Here is a 27,461-nt window from a genome sequence, read left to right as displayed (position 1 = left end):
ACATTTTTAAGGAAGGGTTGAAATTCAAACCAACTATAACCAATGTAGTGATGTTTGTCTGGGTTTTTAAGCAACCCTAGAAAGAAACTCTATCAGAAGAAAGCAATCTGTTGCAGCTCAGTGCAATTTTACTCTCAAAACCCATTTCTATTGTAGACCAGAAAGTAAGAAAATACCATTGGGCATGACATAGTGCCAGGTGGAGAAAGGAGGAAGGCTCTGAAAGTAGTCACCTACAATGCTGAGACAAACATGATATGAACCTTTTTCTTTCCCATCAGAAGAGGACAGAACTACTTTCATAGTTCCCCAGGGCATGCTGGCTGTGTTTCTACTCTTAGAAGAGGATTTGCCCATCCTGAGACCCTCAGTTTTTATCACTCTACATATAGGCCATGATGCTAAAGAGGGCTTAGGGGTTTGAAAAGCATGTGCTTGGGACTCTTCTGTTTTATCTACCCAGTTATCTGAAGCATAATAGATTGTGTTTCAAAGGCTATCACTGTGTAAGTAAACCTATAAACAAGTCAGAAGGTTACAATTCAACTTTTCTTTTAACTTATCCATTTAGTGGCATTGCTGAAATGGGCTAGCGCTATATTAGTAACCTTCCTCACCTGTCATACAGTACTCCCAGCCCAGCCTACAGTTAAGAAATTATAATTGTTTATTTCTCTCTCTCCCTCTCTTCCGCATGTACAACCACCCACTCTTATGCCCATTTCAGACTCACCAACTAACCACTGCAAGGCACAGAGTAAGGGCAATACCTGTTCACTAAAGATTCATCAGATAGCCCTTTCTGGAGAAGACAGAATTCACGCCATGCAACCAGTTCTTCTAGGAAGAAACATCTCCAGCAGTGATGATCCCTAGAAGTATCATTAGCCACATTGTGTGCAATGAAGAGCAGTATTAAATTACAGCTTCACGAGGAGAGCTAATAGCTTTACGGAACTTTGCTAAGATGCAGGATTTTCTTTAACGGCTCATTTTGATAAACTTGTGGATGAGTTACGGAAGCTTAAGAATTAAATGGGATTTTGCTGTTTAGTAAAGAAGTATTATTCTCCACTGAAGACGTAATGATTAACTCCACTTTGTGGCTTTGTTTTATATTGCAGGTTGAGACATAACAGTGTTGGTCTACAGTTGGCAACGATTTATAAATTCTCATTAAAAATGCTCTTGATTCAATCTTGGCAAACCTTATCTTAGAAGCTACAATTTTCCTCATCACTGTTATTATTGGAAGGGAACCTATTGCCCATGAAGACTGTGAAGACTAGCAAATCCTGCAAGAGGGAAAAAAGTATTTATTTTAAGCTGCTAGGATATGTTCAAGCTGCACAAATGTGAACAGCACTCCCAACTATCAGACTTCTCAGTCTATAACAACCTGACAAAACCCTTTGTGAAAAAATCAAAATCTGAGAAGTAATTGATTTTATCAAGTGTAGTAATCAGAATGACTGTGAGAAAATACAGACACACACATGCACCGATAATCATTTAAAGGGCATATAGCTACTTCTTAATGGAAAAAAAATAAATAAATTAAAATCTCAAGGATTTGTAGAGCCTAAGTTTACGATGAATGGGGACTAGCCAAACTGGCATGTTATATGTGACCTTTTCCTGTCCCTCACACCGCAGGTGATAGGAGGGTGTCTCTTTCTCTGACCCATGTAGCAATAACCAATTAAAGTACAATTGATAGCTGGTTCAGTGAATCAACACTATTTTGAAATTACACCCTTTGACTTTTGTGCTACCCTCAGCTTCAAACTGAGGTCTAAATTTGCAAAGCAAGATTTTGGATGTGCTATGTTAGAGGAATGGATAACAAAATATTCCTTTGAGCAATTTCCTCACGGAGGCATAAAGTATAACGTATGTGCAGAAATTATGCTAAGTGACCTGACAACTCAAAGATCCATTGGCTAAACTGTTCTGTCACAGTCAATTAGTTTTATTGTCATTTCTAGGGCCCATACATTTTTAAAGAAGACCTGTAACTGAAATAAGAAGATATATCTAATTTTTAATTCCTCCAAACCTGCTTTTAAGTAATGACTGCAGATATTTTTCAAGTCCTAACATGTGGCTTTGTAAAGGAAACAGACTACTTTGAAGTCATTTGTAAAGGTGTTGGTTGCTGTGAAAACATTCACTTTCAGATGGTCACTTTGGAATTCTAAAAAGGGAAAGAAAAGAAAGGAGAAGTCAAATGAATTGCATATGGTTCAAAGCCATCACCATCAGAGAGCCCCGTTTCATCACCAGACATCTGCGGGAAGCTCCTTATGTAAAATTAAAAAAAAAAAGAAAAAGAAAAAGAAAAGGGCACAGAATAAGGTAAAATGGGCAAACTCACTTTCATCTGCATGCCCACTCTGATGTTGCAGGTAACCCACCTGGCCACCTCTGCACTGGACGAAGTACCCTCGCTCACTCTGGCAGTCCAAGACAATTGACGTGCGCCCATCACAACCTCGGCAGCTCCCCACTGTACACATGTGCGCAGTGATTGACAGTGCTTCCTCTTCCGCCGCACGGGACGCCATGGGGAGCAGCCCGGCAGTTGTTTGCTCAGCTGTGGACACCCTGCCTCCTGCCTGCCCGGCTGCAGGCCGTGGATAACACCCAAATAACATGGTACTGCCTCCCCTCAGATGGAAGGGGGGAAGATGAAGGCAAACAAGGAGGGCAGCAGCAGAGCCTTGGAAGTCCAAGACTGCAGCTATAAAGTCTGCCCAGCTGAGTGAGAAGTCAAGGACTTGGTGACTGTTTGTTTTTATACAACACTTGGATAGTTGGCTGGGTTGTTCCTCTCGTGTAAGTGGTAATGCCTAAAAAGAACAGAAATGAAATCAGTCTGGTATTTGCACTATAAAATGGGAGGAAAATTAACTAAAAAGGGAACATAATTGTTTTTTATTTTCCAGTCAACTACGAGCACCAAATTCAGAAGACAGACTTTGCCCCTTTTCTGAAGCCGTACATTGATCTTGCATTTAAACTTGCTTATCTGCTCTTTAGGGAAACAAAAGAAACAACATATGTGCTGAGAACCCAGGCAATGCACTTCCAGCAGCAGATACCTTACTCAGGTCTTGTGGTAGAAAAATCAAATCAACACAGACTCTTTAGAAAGCATAAGACTTCTGTTTTTACAATACCTTATGAATTACTTCTAAATTTCATGCAGAACTTTCAGTTTTAAATGTAAGTAATTGCACAGCCATGTCTTGCAGGCTTGGAGGCTTGGATGCCTCTAAGCAACTCCCTCAGCTGCATGGCAATGTTCCCACTCTGACCTCAGTGCTACTTCTAATGCACTTCTGTCCTCCAAAGAACCATCTCCTTCCCCACTCTTGCCTCCCATTATTTCCCAGTTCTTGTGGAAGTGTTGCCACCTTTAACTACCATCAGAATACTGTCACTCATTCTCCCCCTTCTAACTCACCATGATAACTAAAACTGGTCTGAAAATTTGGGAAGAATGAAAGCCAGACACACCAATTTTAACCACATAATTGAATGATAGCTGAGGGGAAGGTTTTCTTTCTGAAATAATGCAGCATCACTCAAAGCACTTTTAGGCCTTTTGACTGTATAAATAACCTTTTGCACTTTAAGGGTCATTAGATCACGATAGTTTGTAATACAATTATAGTCAGCACTCTGCTCTTATGGGCTGCCTGGTAATTTGCTTGTTAATATATTAGCACAAAGCATTGATCAAGTAGCTAATCCAATCACACGCTTGTTATTGATCTCTTATTGAGCATCCTGCCAGTGATCACTTTTTGCTCAGGACTAGTCAATAGCAAATGCCAGATAGGCTCTCCCACACCTAATGAGCTTACGAAATAAACCAAACATTTTCCTTTGCCCTCAAGGCTAGGATCAATTGAGAGCTTTTAGAGCAGAATTCAGATGATTTTTTCATCAACTTTTCCCCTTTCTTTCTGCAAGCATGCAGGTTTGCATTAAGACCTCTATCTAAGACTTTCATTCTAATTTGAAGACATCTGAAAAGCAGCTGCCATGTCTGAAATGCTGGAACAGCTGTAAACAATAAATCATGCGGGTGAGGAATTCTGGGCTGCATGTTGGCATGTGGTCTGTCAAGCCAAAAAAATAGAGACATACAAAAGACCAAGAGGTCAGGGGTACCTGGAGTCTACAAAAAAAATGAACTAGTCCCATATTTCATCCCAGAGAGCCCTATTCTGGAGGAAGGCCTACACAGCATTCTTTTATAGGAGGATCACGTGCTTATACATTAGGGTAGGGGGAGGCCTTGGGTACTGCAATGAATTAGACATGAGCTTTTTCATATTGCTGCCATTGCATTAAGCCTTTTCCAATATCAGCTAGTGGAATTTCACACTACAGACACAGATTCTTGCTGATGAAAAGCACACCCAAATTATGCAAGAAGAAACAGTATTTCAGTTACATGCATAAGTGCCAAATACTAGCTCTTTAACTTATAACAGTTCCCAGTTGCTTACCATGCAGCACGTGAATGTGAGCATAATGGATTTACAGTTACTCAGGAAAGAAAACAGTGATGGAGAAGGCGAGAAAGATTTTTCAGGAGAGGTAACTTATCACAATAATTTTGTAAGTTTTATCAGATGTCTTTTCAGCTAAAACAGCATATTAATTCTCTGAGGAAAGTTATTTGGAAAGAACATTTTTCCATTTAGTCAGAGGCCTTATAGCATAACAATAGTGCTGTAATAGTAGCTTCTATTAGATCATAAAAAAAGAATGTGAGATCCTTAGATCTTAAATATCCTTGCTTCAGCTATTACTATTAGCACTATTTTATATAGCTAGGTTGCATTTGCACTTTAATCACTTTTATTCCATGATCTTGTTTTGATTATTGTGCTTACAATTTTCCTTATTACCGTACCAGATTTAGATTGCAGAGAGACACAATCTGAATATAAACCAGGTACAGATTTAAAATCTTTAAAAGCATTTGTAACATATAAGCATGCAATTTAAAACCATTACTACAATCTGATTACTTGCCTGGGGAAAAAGAGAAAAGTTCAGCTAGAAATATTAGTGATATCTTTTAATATTTTTTCTTTTGAATTAGTCTCAATTATGCACTACAATCACATTTATTTGGCAGACTTTTTTGATGTCCAATGAAAATGTGTGCATCTTGTGACTCCCTATTTTGCAATATTCTACTATCTATTTCTGTGCATTTGCCCAGATATACTAATCTTTACTGATGAGGAGCTTACATAAGAGGACTTTCACTTGCATGAATATCTTGCCATTACCAAGCCTTACAGGATCGTTCTCCACCAACAAATATTTTATCTCCATGGTTCGGATCTATGTTTCAACCCCTCGATTGTTTCAGTCTGCACTTATTCTCAGGCTTTCTTTTGGAGTGATCCAGCCAGTTTCCTCCAAGATCAAGCTACATTTCCTTCCCAGGATGGTTTAACCCTGACATCATTCCTGAAAAGACTGAACTCAGTACAGGCAGCCTCCACCTTCAGCCCAGGCTGAGCTCACCTTCTCCAAACATCTACCATCAATTTCATACTGCAAAGAATGCTCTTCTGGTGACCATGACACTCCTCGCACTGTTTAGGGCATTTTTGATGAAAAAGACACATCCCAAAAAAACAGTATCTGAGTCTACAGGAGCACTACAGCTTGTTGAGAAGATAGTTTAGGCCAAGAGCTCTGTATGTTATTCACTCTGCTCCAGAAAAGACTAGCCATGCACAGTCAGGAGCCACATTACACCATTTGGTTTGGAGGCAAGGGATTGGTCCTAGGTCATCAGGATTCCTTTGGCTGTGCAGGCAGAACCATCTGGCTGATTTGCATCTGTTTTATGCAATCTAAAACCAAGGGAAACTCCCCTAAATCAATAGATTCAGAGTAGTATACATGCTGTGTGAGCTCAACACAAGTGTGTAAGAACTGTTTGGATGAGTCAACACAAATGTGTAAGAACCACTTGAATGAGTCAACCCAATAGCCTGTAAAACTGAGGACTTCACTCTTTTTGATAAAGTTCCTAAATGTATCACATTTGGTAATACAAATAGTAATCTGCTGCTCCAACTCTACCTTCAGCTAAATCACTTAATGATCTGCTGCCTGCATAACCAATTATACAACTACTCTGGAAGACACTACTTTTGGAAGAAACAAGAAACTAAAAGTTAGACAGATATGACACAAAATGTGAGCTTAGATCCCATTGACCTTAAAATTTAATTGAAAAATTCTCTAATATATTACTCAGATTGGCCTGTTTTGTAAATGGTTATTTAAACTTTTTTTTTTTAATATAAACCTTTGAAATATAAACCTTTTCTTCTTTTTAAATATCTTCTAACAGACACTCAAAGAAAGGACACAATTCCCAAATTCTGTATCATATCATGTCCTTGAGTTATATACTCTCAAATCAGTAACTACTTACGTTTTCAGAATTACATATTTACTCTTTAGTTAACTTCTGGAGAGGTAACCAGGCCCTTCTGACTGTCTGAATAGATAGCAAAAAGAACCCCACATTCCTTGTACTTTTAAAATTTATTGTGTAAAAGGCTACATAATAGTGGCAGAAATGGGAGGAATTTACCAGTCTGGAGAGAGTTTCAAAGTCCTAACTCATCTTTCTCAAAATCTGAAAATAAAGATGTCTTTCTACATTGTTTTTTTTATTTTTATTTTTCCACATACTATACTCATTACCACCAAAATATCTCAGCCAACAATTCAACAATTCGTTGCCCTTCTTATTAACCACATTTTCCTGCTGTACAGATTTTCAAAACAAGGATCGAAAATAGGAACTGACCATTTATATTTTATTACACCTTTTTACTCATGTTTAGCAGCTTACTCTGGAAATTATTTTCTGCTTTCATGAACCCTTCCATGCCTCTTGGGGAAATAATTTTTTTAAAGTTTACATTTCATATTGTATCTCTTTATGAATACTATACAGGCCTTGACAAACAAATATTACAATCAGCTTCTTGTAACTGGGAAGAGTGACATAGATAAGCTTGGGTTTGTCTTCTACTGGCCCACTGTGAACGGCTATTTAAATAGGTCTGCACTTTAGATGCATCTCACTATGTTGTGCACTGGATATAATTAGCTATGTTACAGAAGATGAAAATACTAGAAATAAGGCCTTCTACCATAAGAGTTTCAAAGAAAAAGACTGAATTTATGGAAATAAAGATCCATCTAATAATGACATTTTTCATATGTATTCATATAATACATTCCTCTAATGAAGTTAAGTTCATTAAGTTCAACAAGGCCAAGTGCCGGGTCCTGCACCTGGGGCGCAACAACCCCAAGCAGAGCTACAGGCTGGGAGATGAGTGGTTGGAAAGCTGCCTGGCCGAGAAGGACCTGGGAGTATTGGTTGATAGTCGGCTGAATATGAGCCAGCAGTGTGCCCAGGTGGCCAAGAAGGCCAACAGCATCCTGGCTTGTATAAGAAGCAGTGTGGCCAGCAGGTCTAGGGAAGTGATTGTGCCCCTGTACTCGGCTCTGGTGAGGCCGCACCTTGAGTACTGTGTTCAGTTTTGGGCCCCTCGCTACAGGAAGGACATGGACGTGCTCGAGCGAGTCCAGAGAAGGGCGACCAAGCTGGTGAGGGGTCTGGAGAACAAGTCTTACGAGGAGCGGCTGAGGGAGCTAGGCTTGTTCAGCCTGGAGAAGAGGAGGCTCAGGGGCGACCTTATCGCTCTCTACAGTTACCTTAAAGGAGGCTGTAAAGAGGTGGGGGTTGGTCTGTTCTCCTACGTGCCTGGTGACAGGACGAGGGGGAATGGGCGAAAGTTGTGACAGGGGAGTTTTAGGTTGGATGTTAGGAAGTACTTCTTTACCGAAAGGGTTATTAAGCATTGGAACGGGCTGCCCAGGGAGGTAGTGGAGTCACCATCCCTGGAGGTCTTTAAAAGACGTTTAGATGTAGAGCTTAGCGATATGGTTTAGTGGAGTACTTAGTGTTAGGTCGGAGGTTGGACTCGATGATCTTGAGGTCTCTTCCAACCTAGAAATCTGTGATACTGTGATACTGTGAAGCCTATCCATGAAAGGTTTTTCTTGGCTTCCTGGCAAGTACCTGACAGTACCTTCTCTGAAGTGGTGAAAGCTTTTTGATGAAAATGAGAGCCATTTTTGAGGTAGCTGGAATAAGATTTTAGCATATCATGACTTAAATTTGTATCCTTCTTGGTTATTTCTTCAGTGCATTTCTTCAATGCAAGGCATTACAAAGTTCCACAGTGGCATTAGAACAGCTTATCTCTATGAAAACAAAGACTAGTTGGCTACACACTGCAAGGTGAAGCATTGTAAAATGCAGAAAAGAAGAAAACCAGTATATTATCATTTTCATGATGGAATGACACTGAAATGAGACTGGAATGACACATTAAATAATATAAATATTATGTTAGAAGCATAAGCAGAAATATTTATTTTTCTCATCCACCTATGAAAACCTCACAACAATGTTAAGCTTGGTCAAAGGTATGCATGTGTAGCAACAAGCTATGAAAATGCTCTTTTTCCCCAAAACATTTAGAGAAGTGTTTTTCTAAATAAGAAAAATTCTTTGCTATGATCAGAGTAGCCATTGATGTTTCATACAGAATGCTGCATGTGATCATTATCTACTTCTTTAACAAACATTTCACAAACAAGCAAACAAACAAAAAATCACAATTTTCAAAATCAGCTAAGTTCCCTTGTGAAACAAAGGCACTATATGGATTATGAGAGACATACTTTGGGAGAATATGCCATTTCTGGAATGTCAAGGAGGTTCAGAAAAAACAGTATTTCCAAACACAAGGCGTTCTCTCCATGTGATCTGATTGAAATAAAAATTACAGTTATGGGGAAATTATAATATGAAACACTGTAATGTTGTTTTGCATGTGCTGCTTTGGATATGCATATTTGAAAACACCTCCTATAAGAAAGAACTCCCCCCCCCCCAAAAAAAAAAAATCCATGCTTTAAATGCTAAAAATAGACATTTAAATAGCTATGAAAATCTGTCCTTTCAATAATATTATGAAAGAAATCGATAAAATGTATAAAATTTGTTCCTACTGTACTTCTTATCCAGAATATTTTTAAAGCATTATTGTCTCTTAAGATATTTTTTAAATTTTTTTTTGTAATTTTAGATAATTTTCAGTTTACAGAATAACATGCTGTTTTAAAACTATCATCCAAACACTTTAAATCAGCCAACAGAACTTTCTAATAGCAAGCAGACTGAAAGGAATGAATGGGACACCTTCAGAAAACAAATGAAATCTCACAGAGAAATCCTGAATGTCCACATTAGATGCCTAACTTAGACTTTAAGACACTAAAAAAGGTTACGGACCTGCAAGGATGAGTTAGTTGCTGCTGTGATGCTTAGTTTAAAAAAAATAAAAATAATAATAAAAAAAATAAACAAAGAACAACAACAACAAAACAGCTCAAGAAAGCCTGAAGGTATATAAATCACTTTCACCATCTTCTTAAGAGCTGTGAGAGAGAAGACATCTTAAAAATTTCTGATGTGCCTTCCTTCACCTTTGCTTGTGGACCTGTGTGGAAGTATTCTGCTCTCAAAATCTAGACCTATATTGCTGTATGAAACTAATTTGCACTGAAGTGAAATTTTTATTTTAAGAATTACTCCCTACAGAAACAGTGCTCAGAGCACAAGCCAGAACTAAGATATCCTCTGGCCTGTCTGAATATCCTGACTATCCCACTACCAACATTTCCAAGTCTTGTATGTCCTTCCTTGTTCTTCCTCTAACTCCATGACTGCTGCAATTTGTTGTTGCTGGTGTCAATCATATAAGAAGGCAATGTCTCTGAACCAATGTCTGGAGTGAGAGCAGCATGTACTTGTGAAGGAGGTAGGAAATTCTTATGTTCTCAGGCTAGGAAGGGGACTGATGCTCAGCTTCTGCCTTCCTAGACAGTTGCTCTAACCACTAGATCATTACACAGAAACAGATCCACATTTTAACCTTCCCTTATAGTTATTCTCTTGTAACAAAAATAGGCTTTGTACTCTTTGTTATAAACTTTGCGTTAACACCATAGAGACTAGCTTTTCTCAGGACTAAGGTACTCATGTGTTTTTCTGCTTTCCAGATGGATCATGATGAAATTGAGGGAGAATTTGGTCACTCAGTTGCTCAAGTCAAAGCATTTTTGCATATGTACAAAATGTGAACTTAAGACATCATCTTTCAAAATTTTGAGACCACCAGTAAGATATCTAGAAATCTGTAGATGTCTCTAAAGCTATATAGTGTTGGGGATAATCTTTCTAAATCACTTCAATGGTTTAGGTGCCAGCATTATACAAAAGCCTGAATCTAAGGTGATTTTGTGAGTTTTATCTTGCTTTTTAAGTGTGCTTAAATCCTAATCTGCTGTTTTTATTTTTGATCTGAAGTTATGTTTTTTGCTGTTGTTGTTGAAAAATATTTTAGAATTAATTCTAATTTCTAGTTAGCCTTGAAAGAAACTGACACTTGACATCCATTAATAGGATGAATGGTTGGCTCTATCCATAAGGTTTTGTTCACTCCTAATCAGTCAAACTCCCACAGAAGTGGAAGCAACCAAGCCAGAACTTCAGAATTCATTCACTGTTGAAGTTTAATGATTTTTTAATTTGAATTTGAAAAAAAAGAAAGAAAGAAAGAAAGAAAGAAAGAAAGAAAGAAAGAAAACAAGCATTGTTCTTTAATGTGGTCTCAAACTTTCCTGTAAACTCTTATAAAGCACTGCCTTATTTCTACTTATAGGTGCCTCTGATGTAAGAACCAACAAATTGTTGCAATAAGCAAGGGCTAAGTACATTTCAGGTTGTTGTGTCACTTCAAGTGAAACATATAAAGATATATATCTTGAAGATTTTGAGTTCCAGCTTGAAGAATGTCAGACTTAAATTGTATTAAAAAGTTATCTGAAAAAATAATTTCAAGATTATAACTCTATATGTACCTTGCCCATGATATACATCTACTATACCGTAGTTTTAAACTAAAAATAATTAGTTCTAAACTAAAAATATTTGGAATTACAATACATAAGGGAGGTTGAAATAATACTTAAATGCACAGATTTATAACTATATGTGATTGATATTTAATAACAACTTGAGAATGAGAAGGAACATCAGAAAGGTCCTGTCAGTCATTGGCACAGGAGACTCTTATGTTGTTTTGGATATCTATCTATTATTCTAACATTTAGCTATGGATACAGAAGCTAGCAAACTGAGGTACAAGCAGTCACTTAACTGCAGCACCCTACAGCTCTCTGTTTATCTAATTTCACTACATTTTCCATGTCTCAACTTCATGGTCATCTTATGTAGTGCAGTCCCATGGGTTTTCTTCCTCTTAAATATTTCCACACTTGTTCTGTGTATAAATCATAGTTATAGAAAAAAAAAAAAAAATCTCTCTCCTCTCAGCACAGAAACAAAAAAAATAACTCCTGGAAAAAGGGGGTTGGGGGCGTGGGCAGGGACACATGACTCCAAACAGTGCCTTTGGTCATCCACCCTACTTAAGAATGACTAATCAGAAAAAACAGGGACTTTGTACTACATCCATTTTATACACTTAAACAAGCAGAAATGGAAATTCCAGAGTCAAACCTTTCACTGAAACTGCCTTGCACTAAAATTCCATGTTAAGCTCTATGAATATGGCATTATCTGAAGAAAAATCTGTCAGGACCAGAAATACAGGGAGAAAAATGCTATTTTCCAAAATAAATTCATGGCTGATAAAGGCTACAAATCATAGATCTAATGCACTTACTGAAAGAAGTTGTGCTTAGTAAATTCTTGCCACAGTCTGCACCACTCAAATGTCTAGTCACCCATGAAACAGAAACCCCAGACATGCACATTAGTGCAGGCTTGTCTAATAGGGTTCTCTGTAGCAAGATTAATAACTAATATTTTAAAATATATCTTGGCAAGAACAGATGCAGATTAAGATTCCAGCAACATTTTCTGAATACAGCTCTAGACAGCAGAAAAACAGCAAACTCCTGCACACTGACATGTTAGCAGCTCCACAGACAGCATCCACAGCATTGATTGCCTTTGACACAGTCACAGAGAATCCATTATTTAAGAAGGAGATATTCTTCAGTGAATCCCTGCAATAAGCAACAGCAAATACTTTGTGTTCTTGGTTTCCTCATGGAGTGGTAAATGGGCAGAAACTCAGGGAGTTATTGTTGCCATATGTCTCAACAGTCATATTGATTTAATTGGTTGTCATAAAAATCTGACAAGAGGGAAGCCAGTTCATAGCTGGGTATGAGCCAGAGAATACTGGTAAATGGATTACTTAAATCTCTCTAGAGCCTCCTTGCCTTCTACCAATGTCATTGAACTGGTTGCCTTGTCCATAATCTAGAAACAATCCATTTTATGGATGAAAGTGCAAGCCATTGACTTTTGGATCTAATTTGTCTTACAGAATTGCAGAAAATCTTACAGTGTGGAAACTATCCATGTTAAAATATTAATTCCCTGAAACACAAAATGTTTTCATTGAGGGCAACAGATGGACTGCCTCTTCATTTGTCTCCATATCACCCATCCGTAAATCTGTGCCGTATTTAAACTCTTTCAGTCTTTCCTTAACATCAAAAGGCAACCACATGCAAGAACATCCATATTACATAACAGAATATTTAGCACTTGCACGAGAACTGTCATACAAGAAGCTTAATACACTCTTACATATCTGTGGTTTACTGCAGGGTAGCATTGCTACCCACATTTTACAGGGAAAAAAAAAAAAAACAGAGATGCTAGAGAAATTATTTCACTTGGCTACAGAGTGCAGTAAAACCAGGAGTGGAATGCAGAGGCTCTGCTTTCAGGCTATGGGTTTTGGTAACAGAACTGTCTTCCTCCTTTCTTTTTTTTTTTTCCTGTCACCCTGACTCTTGAGTGGTATGAAAATGTTCTCCCAGTTTTGAAAGAAAGCAAAACCTTTCCCCTACATAGAAAATACAACAGCAACTACATGCTCTTTGTGTATTCATTTTATAGCATGTACTTCATATCACTTAGGTTCATCCACCAGGAAGTTATGTGTCCAGTCTCTATGAATTATGTTCAGCGTCCTCTTAGGCAGGTCTTTCCATGGTAAGATAAATATCCATACAAAGCAGAGACAATTATCCTTAGAAGCTGAGAAGAACATTATAAACACCATGTAAGAAAGGATTTTGAACAATTTTGAAGCAGTTTGGTTTATTGACAATGTACTATAACTTTATAAACGCTTTCAGATGTGTCAGAGCTGTTGTAGTTTCAGTGCAGACTTGGTTTAGCAAAAATACAATATGTTAAATATATTACATTAACCTATGAAAAGGAGATACATGAACTTAAAGCCAATGTTCAGCTTAATTTTTTATTGCCAAAGATGCTTGATAAGTGTTATTGTTTTGACAGTGATCTAAAAATTAAAGTAAAAATGATGTAACAGTGATACACTAAAAAGCATGGGTTTTTTTGTTTGTTTGTTTTAAACTCTAGTAAAAGATTCACCAGAGTGTATCCATCAAGGCTGACTATCCAAAAATCTGTATTTCGTGGCTCAAAGATCTATCAATGTAGGTATAATTTATAAATCTATACATTTATGCTGATAAAATTGTACTACATAATAAAAAGATTTGACAAGCTCATTTGAAAAAAAAATCAAAATGAATTCTTATTTCCTACTAAATGGTCAGCTAGTTATGAATGAATTTAAATATATAAATTAGCTTCAACCTATTCCTGAGACATGATTACTGAAAACAACATACCACCATGGTAAGAACTGTACAGAAGAGGAACATTTCCATGCAATTAAGATGATACCCATTAGCTAAGGACAATGTATCCAATCCATGAAATTGATTGAACATATTCTTTACAGTAACTTAATTCTTTTTTCAAAATACTCAAGTGAACAATCATCTGTCAAAATACTACATTGTTAAATTGAAGATAGCTTAGCTGATTTTGGCTACTATGGCATAAACCTTGAGAAGAATCCATGCTACTAATAAATGTAGTCAGTTTTCACTACTAAACTTGAGATTAAATGACTCACTCTAAGGAGTGTATTTGATGTGATAGGAAAAGTAAACCAGTTAGATCACATTCTTTGGTGAATTGCACCTGTGCAATCCTACTTACTTCTGTTGGTTTATTTCAGATGAAAGCTGGTGCAAAGCTGAGCATTGAACATTTGTATGTTAAAACCCTGATGGGTTTTAAATTCTTAAGAGCTTATCAAGCTCTAACACAAAAATCAATTGCATTAAAGCAATACTAAGCAGTTTATTGAAGACACCGTTTTTCCACTGTGAAAGGCTTATCTGAAATTGTTTTAGACATTGGTGACCAATTATTTTTAAAACAAGGCTTTCCATGAACCCAGATAAAGACCTTCAGATATCCAATAATCAAGGTAGCGCATACACCTTTTGTAGGCCTATGTAGAAAAAGAAGCGTCATTAAATTTATTAAAGCTAAAAGAAAACTCTGAGATATTAGAGCAGAAAAAATATAAAATGTTGATTCGCCTTGACAATATGGAGTGAAATTCTGGGTTTGGACACACCAGTTCAGAGCTCCTCCAAAGAAGCAGACAAAATTATTTACTCTCAACCAGAGAGCAGTTTTTTGCCTTTCCTCTTCTAACCTTACATCTCCATAGGTATTAACCTGACCTTATATACACTCAAGCATACTCTTCAGATTTATCTGCTTGAAATCTACATGAAACTTTACGGATGCAAGTCCATTACTAAAAAAAAGTGAGATGATAAAAACCACTACATGCATAAAGTAACTGTGCTTTCCCTTGTAAAATTAGAGCTGGTCAGAATTTGCTTGAGTGATGAGCATTTAAACATCCCCAGACACATTAGGAATTTATGTTAATTTAGCCCACAGGTATCCTATGAGGCAGATTCAAACCTGTGTGCACCCAGTGCTTCGTGCTAAGGAGTAGTGCAAGATTATTGTCCCAAACTTAGTGGGAGCTGAGAGACCTTGCTGGACACCACTGGCTAAAATGTGCACAAAGCAGTAGCTGCCAGTAGTTGCTAACCTCAAGAAAAAAGATTAAGTCAGACATTCTCAGCCTCACAAGTGCTGATCTTAGAGGTCTTTTCCAACCTGAAAGGTTCTATAATTCTATTCACAGCCTCACAAGCTCTGTCAGCTAGTGCTGAGTTCTTCCAGGCTCTGTGATGTCTCATGCAAGGTAGGATCTGCCCCACGCCAGACAGCATCTGCTATGGATGTACACTGCACCTCTTAAAAAAAAAAAAAAAAAGTTAAAAAGTCTCAGAGCTAAATCTTTTAGAGAAGCGGCTCCCAGCTTTGTCTTCCAATGCATTAAGTGCTTGTTCACTGCACAGCTGTTCAGTGCACAGTTCCAATAGACAATAAAGTAGCACTGCTAAGCTAGAAGAGTGCTATAGCACTGCTTGGTATTTGTTTGTTTGTTTGTTTGTTTTTTAATGTCAGTATGCTGTAAGTGCTTTTTGTTGGAATTAGAACTGGATTAACAGGCACTTTGGAGAATTATCTGTGGTTTTTCCCTCATGGCTCTGCTCCTTAACACTTATGTCCACTGCTGAGTTGAAAAACTGTATAGTTTGAATCTGGCCAGTGAAAGCTCTTGAAAATTAAAAATAAAAATATTAAAAAAAAATAAAAAACAACAGACTCAAACAATGTGCTTCATGATTCCAGCTGGAAGATGAACCAAGGATAATTATTAAACCAGCCATAGCCACATCAAATATTACCTTTTCACATATCACTGCATTGGTTTTGCTGCTTGTATTGCATCCCTTCCACAGAGACATGTCAGATGAACAAAAAAATTAAGCATTATCAATTAGAGTAGCTTTAGAGAAAATAGCAGTTAACCTTCTGCAGAACTTAATTTCCTCCAATGGAGTAACCTCTTAGTTATTTTCCCTTTACTTGTCCTTTTCAGCAATACTGCTTTATGCTGACCAGGCTGACAGCATTGCTCATCTGCATTGCTTCTTGCATTGCTGTTCTGCAACATGGAATCGCAAGGTGTGTTCAGCCAGAACTATATATGAATATTTAAATTCTTAATGCATTTTTAGGTTTTACTCCTGTCCCTATCTTTTACTGTACTTTGTTTATTTAAAAAGGGATAAATCATGCCAGCAATCAAAAAACAAAACAAAACAAAACAACAACAAAACAAAAAGAAACCACAAAAAACAGAAGTCATATTTTCTATTTGTGAGGCAAGTCCAAAAGGACACAATAAATAATTTTTGTAGTGTCTGGATTCATTTCAAACCAATCTTTTTTAAAAGGGAAAAAAGTCACTGAAAAATGTCAAGTGTCTTTACAATTTACCAGAACTCATGATTTGATTTCGATTAATGTTCAACTTAAGAATTCCACCAGCATTTGAAATCAGTTCATCAGTATTAAATCTTACAAAAATAGGTAAGTGCTACATTCAGCTCCAAAGTGCATACAGTAATTAACAGTTCACAGCAAAATAGCACACCACTCTAGGAGAAGAAGCTAAGTACCTATCATTCTACATCAGAAATAGCCATCGCTCTTCTTTGTCTTGTACCAATGCACACATTCTGCCAACAGCCACACAGATCAGAAAGTTAGGGGGAAGAAAAGTTTTGGTAAAGCAGTCCAAAAGCAAAAGCAGTTGCTCTCCAAGGATTTCACTGTTCCTCCTCCTAGAGGGGGTTAAGGCGAGCCAGAGCAGGGCAGAAGCCTCAATGGGCTTGATTATCCATGAAGCTTCAATCCTCCATTTTGCCAATATCACTCATTCTGGAAGCTTCATGTCAGTAGCAGAAGAGCTACATATGACAGCCAGAAGTCAGGACAGGTCACTCCTGCTTTATATAGTGTGACCATTTGGAGAATTTGGAAAATATAGTCACTTGAATGGCATGAGGGCTAGCATCATTAGGCTAACACAGAAAATGCTGCAAGCTCTTTAGGTGGCATCAGTGGTTAGTTCTTTATTTCACCTGGATGTTGGCATCTCCAACAGCTGAGCATCCACTAACTTCATGATAAACCATTGATTCAGTGAGATACAAAGCTAAAGTGCCACAACTTACTGCTCTTCTTATATCCTTCCTTCAGGTCCAGCACTCATACTGTTTGTTGCTGTCTAAGTTGCAATATAATTCAAGAAGCATAAAATAGAGAAGTTCAGAGGTAGCTTTAGAAAAAAATAAAATTAAGTTGCAGAAACTAATATTTGTTGTTTTTTTTTTTTCAAAATTCAAGCACTTTGGTTTTAATAGTGCAAATACATATTTGAAATTCTTCCAGTTAAGAAATTGTATTTTCAGCACACTAAAATTATTCCTATTTTAACTCTTTGTTAGAGTGTTAGTTTGCAGGTAGAGTAAAGCTTAAATGTCTTGTCTGCATTAGTCTAATTCAGAAGTAATTATCAAACATTTCAAATATCCTCACAAATGAATCAGTTGTGTAAGTAATGGGCAACATTGGACAAAGAAAATAGGAGTTGTGCTTGTCAGCATGAGGGATTTCACTGCAGGAGAGCTGCTGTGGCTTTCATTATTTCAACAGTCAATGGATGTTGCTATAGAAACTACATAGTTAGTAAGACATGTAAGCAAAAGATATATGATAAAAACAAAACTAAAACAATGAAAGGGTAAAAAGCAAGGGTCTCATATCTGTCCAACAACTGATATTCATTTGTCAGTTTTATCTTTCAAACATATCACCAATTGATGGAATTCCTACTAACAATACCATATATTCCCATAGCACTTTTATCTAAGTCCTATCATGTATTATAACACACAATCAACATTAGCATCAAACCAAAACTCTTTCAATACCAATTTAAAAATGAATTAACATTCAGTTATTTGAATATGTGAAAATATTATTTAGTTTCATAACAAGGTATCAGCCCTATAAATATCAGCTCTATAAATACTAACAACTAATTATTAATCTCTTGTATGATTTATTTTCCTTGCTTAGAGGAAAAATAGCCTTTTAATATTTAAACTAGCTTTTACATGTCCCAGAAAGTACTTGCAAATACAGTTACCTGCCTGATATATGAAATTGATGCTCACCTGCATAACAGTTGAATTTGTCCATATCACACACTTATACTGATCTGAATATTTGTAATTAATGAATGAAGCCTGAGATTCTTCTTGCTTCCATTTTGGATAATGAAATAATAGCCAATTTGAAACATTGCAACAAGTGGGATTAAAGAGATTTAGAGATTTTATCATTCTAAAAAAGAACAATGTATATGACAGGTGATCATATTTCATGCTTATAAAACTTATAAAGCTTTATAAAGAAGCCATGCTTATAACAGAACCATGTTTGGCATTCTAGAGACATATTTTTTGTCAATTTTTGCATAATCACATTTTTCTGTATGTTGATTTCTGTTGTGCACCCTTTCAGCAAAAAGACAACATGATTTTTTCCTTCTAGAACTGAGTACAATAAATGTGTATCAAAAAAGAGGTACAGATCAGAACCTACAAGTCCTCTTATTTCCTTTCCAAGTCCTGTGATCAGGGTTTGGTAGCAAAGCCCTGAGATTTGCATTCTCGCTGCTACCTGGCTGGAGGAGCTATTGATAGAGGAGTTCCCAGCATTAATCACCCAAAGAGATGCATTAAATTGGCAAAAGACAAGAAAATGAGAAAATCTGATATATCGAGATGAGAACTATGCCATGTAGCCAGAAACAACATGAGTGTTAGCTTCTTCAGACAAAGAAAAGCATGTTGATGAACACAGCAAAACCACACATTTGCCCTCTATTCAGCTGCAACTTGTTCATCTAGCCATCACAAATAAAACTTTCATTATCACATTGCTTCCCAGGTCTACAGAGAAAAAAATACCAGCATATAGAAATAATTGCTTGTATTCCCACTGAAAGCCTTGGTGCTTTTAACTCCAAAGTCTCTTGAGAAATGCCAATAAGCTCTTGCCACTAGGTAGCATTGGAAAAGAGAATATCCAGTGTTTCACAAATGTTTGCATGGGCACTATAGAAAAAGATACAAAGACAATTAAACAGAAATAGAACATTCAAAATATTTTTTTTCTTTTTTTTTTTCTTTTTTTAATAGAAGAAGTAAAAAGCAAGAAATAACAATTTAAATAGGACACTTCTGGTTTGCACTGGTCCATGATTTGGTCATTTTGGCCATTTTAGCTGGACTATTAAAAGTAATTCTCAGAAAAGACACTGAGTCTTCAAGGGTCTCATTCCCTTAACCATCCCAGAGGACTGAGATTAATGTCTACTATGGGACTGTGCCAGGAACATAGTCTTTTCTTGTTAAAGCTGCTCCTGGAAAAGAGAACTACTGTAAACCTCTTAACACAGTTGCCTCTTGCCGTGTCTCTCAACCCCGTCACACAATTTGAAAGGATATTAGAACAGACAGAGAGAGCAGAGTTGAAATCAAGCATAAGTCCTTATTGCATGGAAGCTTTGCATATCACAGAGTCTGTGTTATGAAATGGTCAACCATTTGCCCCTGAGTCCTCATCCATTATATCCACATAAAAAAGACCATCTTACAGTCAGAGCTGTGCAAACTGTTGGATGCTGCCTCAATATGGCAGGAGAGAGGAAGTTCATTGCCCAAGCCCGCTAGCTCGATATACCCCAAGGGACCAAAGTCAAGTCAAAGCAGCCGAAGGACAGATGTAAAACCAATTTGGATCTTTGCAGATGAAAACATCTGAGGCTGTTACTGGTTTGCATAACCTGTGGATTAGGGGTCTCCCAGGTAGAGAGAGTTTCCCCAGTGATTGGGGACGAGCATACTATTGCAGCTGGTAATGAAGATCACTTGCCAAGACAGAAATTCCTTAGGAAGGGAGCAGATTTGGCAAGATTTCTGCAGAAGGAAACTATCAGTATGCAGCTGAAGCACCTATGTTTGATGTTAGAATACTCTATGCTTAATAAAGTATATTAATTTCATCAGACAATAACTTGAATAATTGAGTGAAATCTACTAAAAATCAGCCTGCTGCAAAACCACAAAGCATACTATCACTCTATAGCAAAGAAGGAACAATCGGCAGCCGTACAAGATTTGTTCATGGGAAATTCTATAAGTGTGGAAAACAAAATAATTTTTCTCATCACCTCAGGGGGGTGAAGTGGCCTTTTTATGGAAAAAACAACCAAAGGCAAGAAGATCTGGACCCACCATCCCCAGTTCACACCCTTCAGTGAGGAACCTTGCCTAGATTCATAGTGTAGCTACTACAGGAAAAGGATAATCCATGGGAGAGCTAGCACACCTCACATCTGGATTAGGTGGGGAGAATCTGGCCAAACAGCTTAATTCAGTAGCCAAAAGCCACATACCAAGTTAATGATAAATTTCAAAGTAGAGTACTTAATCATTTTGGTGTTTTTCTTGGTCAGCCATGAGAAGAAGTGGGTTCTAATTACAGGAAAATCGATACTAAGTGGAACAAAAAAATGAAGGAGAAGGAAGGCTTATTTTATGTGACTACATGGACTACCTCTATCCTAGTAAACTTATCGAGGACCAGACTTTCCCGTGTTGTTTAATTGTTATTAGGCTTGGCACAACTTTAGTCAGTGTCCCATTGGTCCAAGCAATGCCACAGCACATTCAGAAGAGAATACAAGCTATAGTCTGCACCCAACAGGTTTAACAGAGACCTGGGGACAAAGGGATACAGATGAGGTTAGCTTTGCAGATATATCTGTCCTCTTCCACTTGCAGCTGGGGACAGAGATTAGTCCTGGCCATGTCTGATCTACATGTAAAGCTGTAGTATAGCTATGCTTGTCACTATTTCAAAGACCACATTTTAAGTCATGTTAACGTATTTCCATCTTTGCTGTGTTCGGAGGAATGTGAAATATTGAAAAAAAAATTGCTAGATGAAATAACTATCCAATCTCAATTATTCCTCTAAGAGTATGTTTTACTTATCCAAAGAAAGCTTAAGAAGTGGCCTAAATGCAAACTATATATTCACAATATTTCAGACCTCCAATAATTCTGATGACTTTTCTAAAATACCTGTAGGTTTTCAGGTGTGGTTTTTGTTTGTTTGTTTGTTTGTTTTTCAGAGTGGATTATAGAACTTTAAACAATACTGCCTGTTGTGCTCTCTTCTAACCCTGAATTGTACTAACCCTTGTTAGTAACTAGCTGTTTCCTTACTGCGGCTCTGGATTCTCTTTCATGTCACCAAATTCCAGATCAATGTCACACATCTGGTATGTATGACCTACATACTTTGTAGTCCTACATCATCAGGACTAATTGGAGAAAAATTGATGGAAACACATTCCTTCTGAATATGCACTTTTATTACATTTTCTGGAATGTAATTCTAGAAAAAATAACATTAAAGGCAATATTGAGAGCTTCATATCAGTTTGAGAGCAAACACTTCTTTTTCTGATTGGGAAAGGGTTATGGCATGAAAAAAAAATCTAATGATGTTAAATTAAATACAGTCAATTACATTTTTTCTTTATCAAAGAATGTATAAATTCATACTTTTTATTTCCTACTTGGAAATTTATTTATTTATTTTTTAATCTTTATCATTTCATAAGCAATGATTTTATACTTTCTTTAAATCACAATAGAAAATGAGTACAGGTCACTCATGAACAGGACCTGGCAGGATCTAACTAGACTTTTTGGCCCTTTTTGGGTGTACATTTTTTCCTTTTGGAATTAGTGTTTGCAGATCAGTTTAATTTCTTCCATATGGGCATCATGATATTTTTCATTAAACTATTTTAAACCAGAACTCAATGTAGTACTGAGACCTTACATTGTTTATGATGTCAGTACAGCTAATTTCATCAGCTGGCATTGATTATATAAACATATTTTAATTTGTTATTTGACTATTGTTTGTTGACTGTTGTTTGATAGGAGCTTTTCCACCGCTTTCTTCAGAAAACTAGCCATCTTGAATACTCAGAATATACTGTTTATCTTATTTATTTATTTTTCCCCATGCCAGGACAGTGTACCTATGTTCCTCAAGAAATCAATAAAAACAATTGAGAAAATTCTTTAGCTGTCTTTTATATATGGTGAATTTAAGTTTTCCAGTCTTGCAGTTTTAATTGTCTTATTATACTAGATTTGACTTAACTTTCTTGCTAGTTGATGGTAGCTTTTGCACCATATTAGATAGCTGTTCTAACCTTATTTCTTACTGGAACTATATGAACAGCACTTTCTTTTTCTTCTCCCCTCCCCCCTCCCCTTCTTTTTTTTTTTTTTGATTAATTCTTAAATATCTGATAGCTTCCCTTTTCTATTATCAGCCACTGATGTCATTTACTGTTGATAAAACACTCATATCTATATATGTATGAACACATTTCCATGGGTTGTGCAGTGTCTATATATACATTATGTATGGCATTCTTATGTCTCTGACTGGGATGACTTTCTAATCACAGAAAATATTTTGTTTTGGAATTGCTACTTGTTCTCCTAGAAAGCACTTTTCTGCAATTTTCAGCAAGTTTGACTCTGTCCTGCTGTAATGGATATATGCAAAGCAAAATTCTGAACAAATTATGAGAACAGAATTAGGATTTTGCAGACCATCAGCCTTCAGTGGTTAGCTGGCAACACCTGTGGCTTGAATTTCAGTGTCACACTGCTGGTAATTTACACTGAATGGAGCTTTAGGGTTGCAACGTTTCTCTTCATATGAAATATTAACACATTCACACAAGAAATCCTAAGGGCTGGCTAATATGGTGCATATTTATCAAGTATTAAACATTCATCCTCACAATCGTTCAGATTTCAAGTGCAAACACAGAAATGTATTTAATTTACTTCCACCTCTAGCAAGGCAGTTGCAAAATAGTGCGAACAATGTTTAAGCTACTAGCAGTTTTGTAACACCATACCATGCATCCCTTGATAAAAAATTAGGGCGTTAACAGAGTGAACAGATCTTAAAGGGCAAAAAATCTCTTCAGACATCACTCACTTAAACAGTTGTTATTGGAAGAAGTTGTATTAAGCGCAGATGTTAAGTGTCCGCAGAAGCTGCGGTGTGAAAACATCAGGCTTTTCAGCTGTTGCCAAGGCTCTCAGTGCCTGAACCTTACATGCCATTCAGACTGAACATCCACTGTGAAAGCGGCATTTGCATGGAGTTCTGACTCCATCAATACATTGCACACTAAGATCTTATTATTTTAACATGGCTCCTAACTGTGCCAGTTCCAAATGGACATTAAGGCCGAACACCAGAGTAAACAGTGTGGACAATGAACTTCATCACCGCAAACACCTGATGACTACTTCCACCAGCCCTTTCCCTTTTCTGTCTCTTGCAGACTGCCCATTATTTTGGTCCTCTGGGCAGCAATTAGCTGTCATCAGACTCCCTCGCTCATGCATCTTTTCTGCTAGAGACTAATACCCATCAACACAGTCCATTCTTCTGTCTGTTGCCATTCTTTGTTGGTTACACCGTGTGCTCAAATTAATTAGAGTTCGATTTAAGGGCTGACTCAGCTGGTTTATAGCACAAATGAGTACAGCTGTTTTTCTGCATACGGTTTTCAGTTCTTTTTATTATTTTTTTTCCTCTTGGTTTAGAAATATACTCTGTGTGTGTATTTGTGTGTGCGCACACACGCACGCAAATTAAACATGAGATTTTTGGCAGATGCAATTAGCTAAGGAAGTTGACAACATGAATCTGTTTAGCCCATTTGCCCCTGAGGATCCAACTCAATTCTTTCAGAGCTTCAGGGTTAGGACTACTGAGTTTCCAGTGTCAAAGGGTGGCTTCTGTACCTCAGACATGCTGGCATTCTGATCCTGGGAGGTCCTCTGCCCCCAAAAACCAGAAACATCTGGAATCACATGGACAGCTTGTTTGCTGAGTTCAGCAACAGGGATCCCTGTAGCTACAGCTCCACCCCACTGTTAGGGGACCTACAAAGCACTTAGCAATTACTGTCTTTACTATAGGATTACAAGTGCATTTGATATCATATGTATAGTGTGAGCCTTCAGATTTTACACAAAAATATTCTTAGGGTATAGTTTACACTGAAATATTTCCTCAGAGAGATAAACATCATGAAGTTTTAATTTAATTTAGGGAATATTCCTGAAATAAAAGGATATTTTACTTAAGTAACCATGTTATGTTTATATCCTCTTACATATGCCTGAATTTTAAAATTCTGTATAATGATTCAACAGTGGAGCAATAAAACACCTCAAGTGATTGGGAAAAGTACATTCTGAATATGCAGATATTATTCTTCACTGTTCAATTCAGAATTTATTCTTTGATCATGAAGTGTTTGATTCTGTTCTCACTTAAGTCAAATGAGAGTGCTGCTGTTAACTTCTATAGATGCCCATAAAACGTTAAAACATTAGGATATATGTGTTTATGAGACTTCTGTGTCTGGGTTCGGCTTCACTGTTACTGGGCCTTAAACACAATAAACAATATATAAATGGTGCCATAACTACCTGGTCATTGACCACATGACACTCATAGACTTCATGGAGTTTTGCATTCCCTGCAGACAACTGAGGTCTTATTTTATTGGAACATACCATTATTTTATGGTCTAATTTTGTAAAAAATATTCCAAAACAAGTAAAGGCATAAGCCTCACAGTCTCAGGAATTTATGGCAACATGGAATGACTACTTTATATTTTATGGGTATATAGCTATATATGTATGCATGTGTATACACACACGCACATATATATACACATGTATGTATATTTCATAGGTTTTGTAAACTCAGTGGACAATCATTGTCCCTGACTAAGCATACAGATCATTCAATAGGGACTTAGAGAACCAGAGGACTATTTACATGCTAAAAATTAAACAGCTGTTGAAGTGCTTTATTAGACTGGGTTAATCAGTCTCTCCCCAGAACAAGACTATTGAAATGATGATTTGTACTCATATTTACTGAAGCAAAAATATTTAGTTTCCTTCTATTAAAAATATATAAATATGTATTTTTTTTTTATTCTATCATCCTTTTTCTTTTTTAAAAGTAGGTACTGAGCTGTTATCAGTTCAGATGTGAACTACTACCTTGAATGTCGAATACAAATACTGTATAAATTATACGTTTGAATCACTCATGGAATAGATATGGAATTATTAGACATACAGTATGTAAACATCAGGGCAAAAGTCTCTGTGAATTGACCTTGGAAGGGAAGTTATTTAAATCAATAGAGTGAAAACAAGAGGTAAAAATGGTACAATTCAGAAGAGAAACCATCTTCCTAATTTTCTAGAACAAACATGCTAATTTAAATTCCACTGTGCTAAAATAAAAAATATATAAAGAAAGGCAAATATTTACGTGAACAGAATCTCACCCAGCCCACTCCCACCTCTGAACACATGAATAACTTTGCACGCTTTAGCAGTAAGGTTGTCTTGAATGGCATTCCTCTGTCTGTCCATTACCACATAATTGTTACGCACCATAGGAAAAGCTTTTGACAATATATTTTGCCCATCCAAAATAAACATTTACAATATTAAAAAAAAAGTACATTTACCTGTAACCTTTGTAATTAATAGCCACTGATTATTAGGCCATATCTCATTAAGAGCTTCTGTACCAATGAAAACGCTTTCCAGATTGACAGGTGGCTGATTTCACAAATATATATATATATATATATATATCTTATTTTGAAGGTTTTTATCAAGAAAAGAACCCTCTCAAACAGCCCAGTGCATTGTGATTTCCGTGGTTCTTTTTCTTCTGAGCTGTTCAATTAGTTGGAAATCTCTCTCTGATGGACTGAAGCAGCTTGAGTGAACGCCTGAGCGCACAACCAATTAGGCTCATTTGAAGTTGCAGAATTGCCTTCTTTGGTGTTAAAACCCCATGTCAAACACTGGGTCTAAGATCATTTGTACTACAAAATGAGATTGACAGAGCAGCTGCAACAGGGGGCATGCCTGCTGGACGACTTAATTGTAGAGACTGAAGGGCCATCATGAACTGGCGTGTGGAGATTGTATCACCACTGCTGCATTACAAATGCTCTTTATTAACAGTGATCTGTAATCAATGAGCTCAGGCTTTTTGCCAGAGCTCCAAAATCAGATAGGCAGCTCTCCTCGCAAGCAACAGGAGGAGCCACCGGAGCAGGGCGTTGTGCGCAGAAATGAAGCAGCGATGTAATGTGCGTACCCTCCCTGGCACCTTGTTGGGGCTGTGAATCTGCGGAGAGGGAAATAACCATCCAATGGCACACAGCTTTCCTCATTTAGCAGAATATGCATTAGCTGGGTTGAGCACGCGTACGGGCAATTGCGCTTATATTGGCGTGAATGAGTTGTGCTTACTTCAACAAAGCAATATTTTATTAGTCAAAGAGACTACACAAACTCTCACTGGTCTGAACAAAATAGTTTTAGTGGTGGCGTAATGTCTGTGATTTAATGGTAGTACAATGATACAAATTACCTGAAGTAAAACCAATAGGTTTAGTTTCAGCAAAATACTGAAAAGTCAGTATATTTAAACCTCTTGGGTAGGAAGTCTTTTGCTTTTTTGTTAATAAACCATCTTACTTTTAATAAATAAATAAATAAATAAATAGGGAAAAAAAAACAAGCAGTTCATTCTCACTGATGCTTCTAAGCCAACATTATGTTTATTCCTTTATTATTATAAACAGTCCTCTTATTGCAACCTACTGTGTCAGTCAGTCTTCTGGAAATATACATATATGTGTGTGTGTGCATAAATATTCACAATTTACTTAATGATGAGACATATGTAAAGACAATGTTGAAGTCAACCATAAATTTAGCTAAAAACAGCACTAACTGATTGTAATTACCTACCCAGCACCATTTGCTATGAGAATAACTTCACTACTTTTTTTCAAGGACTCTGCCTCACTCTGAAAACCTACCAGAGAAGGAAATGGGAAACCTGAGTGAACAATACAGGAACAGTTCAACTAGTGTGGCAAATCATATGCAGATGAGCTCTGGTATCAGAAAACAGTGCCTCATGTTTCTGCTCCTCAATTATAAGAGCAATCAGTGCTTGAATGAGTAGACCTAAACTTTTGGCTTCTTGCATGAGTTAGACTGACAGGATTACTTTTCACTGCAGGCTTTCCCCCCCCCATCATTCCCCCCCCCCCCCCCCCTTTTTTTTTCTTCCTAATTTATACCACAAAGGATGATTATCCATTCAGGTGCTTATTCCTGAATGAGTAATTTTGCTA

The 27,461-nt window shown here is 37.0% G+C and overlaps 1 long non-coding RNA gene across 1 annotated transcript; it reads right to left on the bottom strand.

The window, feature by feature from the left end:
• Nucleotides 1–1,949: 1,949 nt before the first annotated feature.
• LOC308191966 lies at nt 1,950–27,353 on the bottom strand. Its single transcript, XR_013948432.1, has 3 exons — nt 25,767–27,353; nt 2,418–2,852; nt 1,950–2,197 (listed from the first exon to the last, which is right to left on the bottom strand). It is a non-coding gene; the product is annotated as an uncharacterized lncRNA (long non-coding RNA).
• Nucleotides 27,354–27,461: the final 108 nt, after the last annotated feature.

This window comes from Anser brachyrhynchus (genome assembly GCF_964034855.1).
Source record: "Anser brachyrhynchus genome assembly, chromosome: 3".
Lineage (NCBI taxonomy): Eukaryota > Metazoa > Chordata > Aves > Anseriformes > Anatidae > Anser > Anser brachyrhynchus.
The sequence above is the reverse complement of the archived record's forward strand: the minus strand, read 5'-3'. Positions and strand labels throughout refer to the sequence as shown.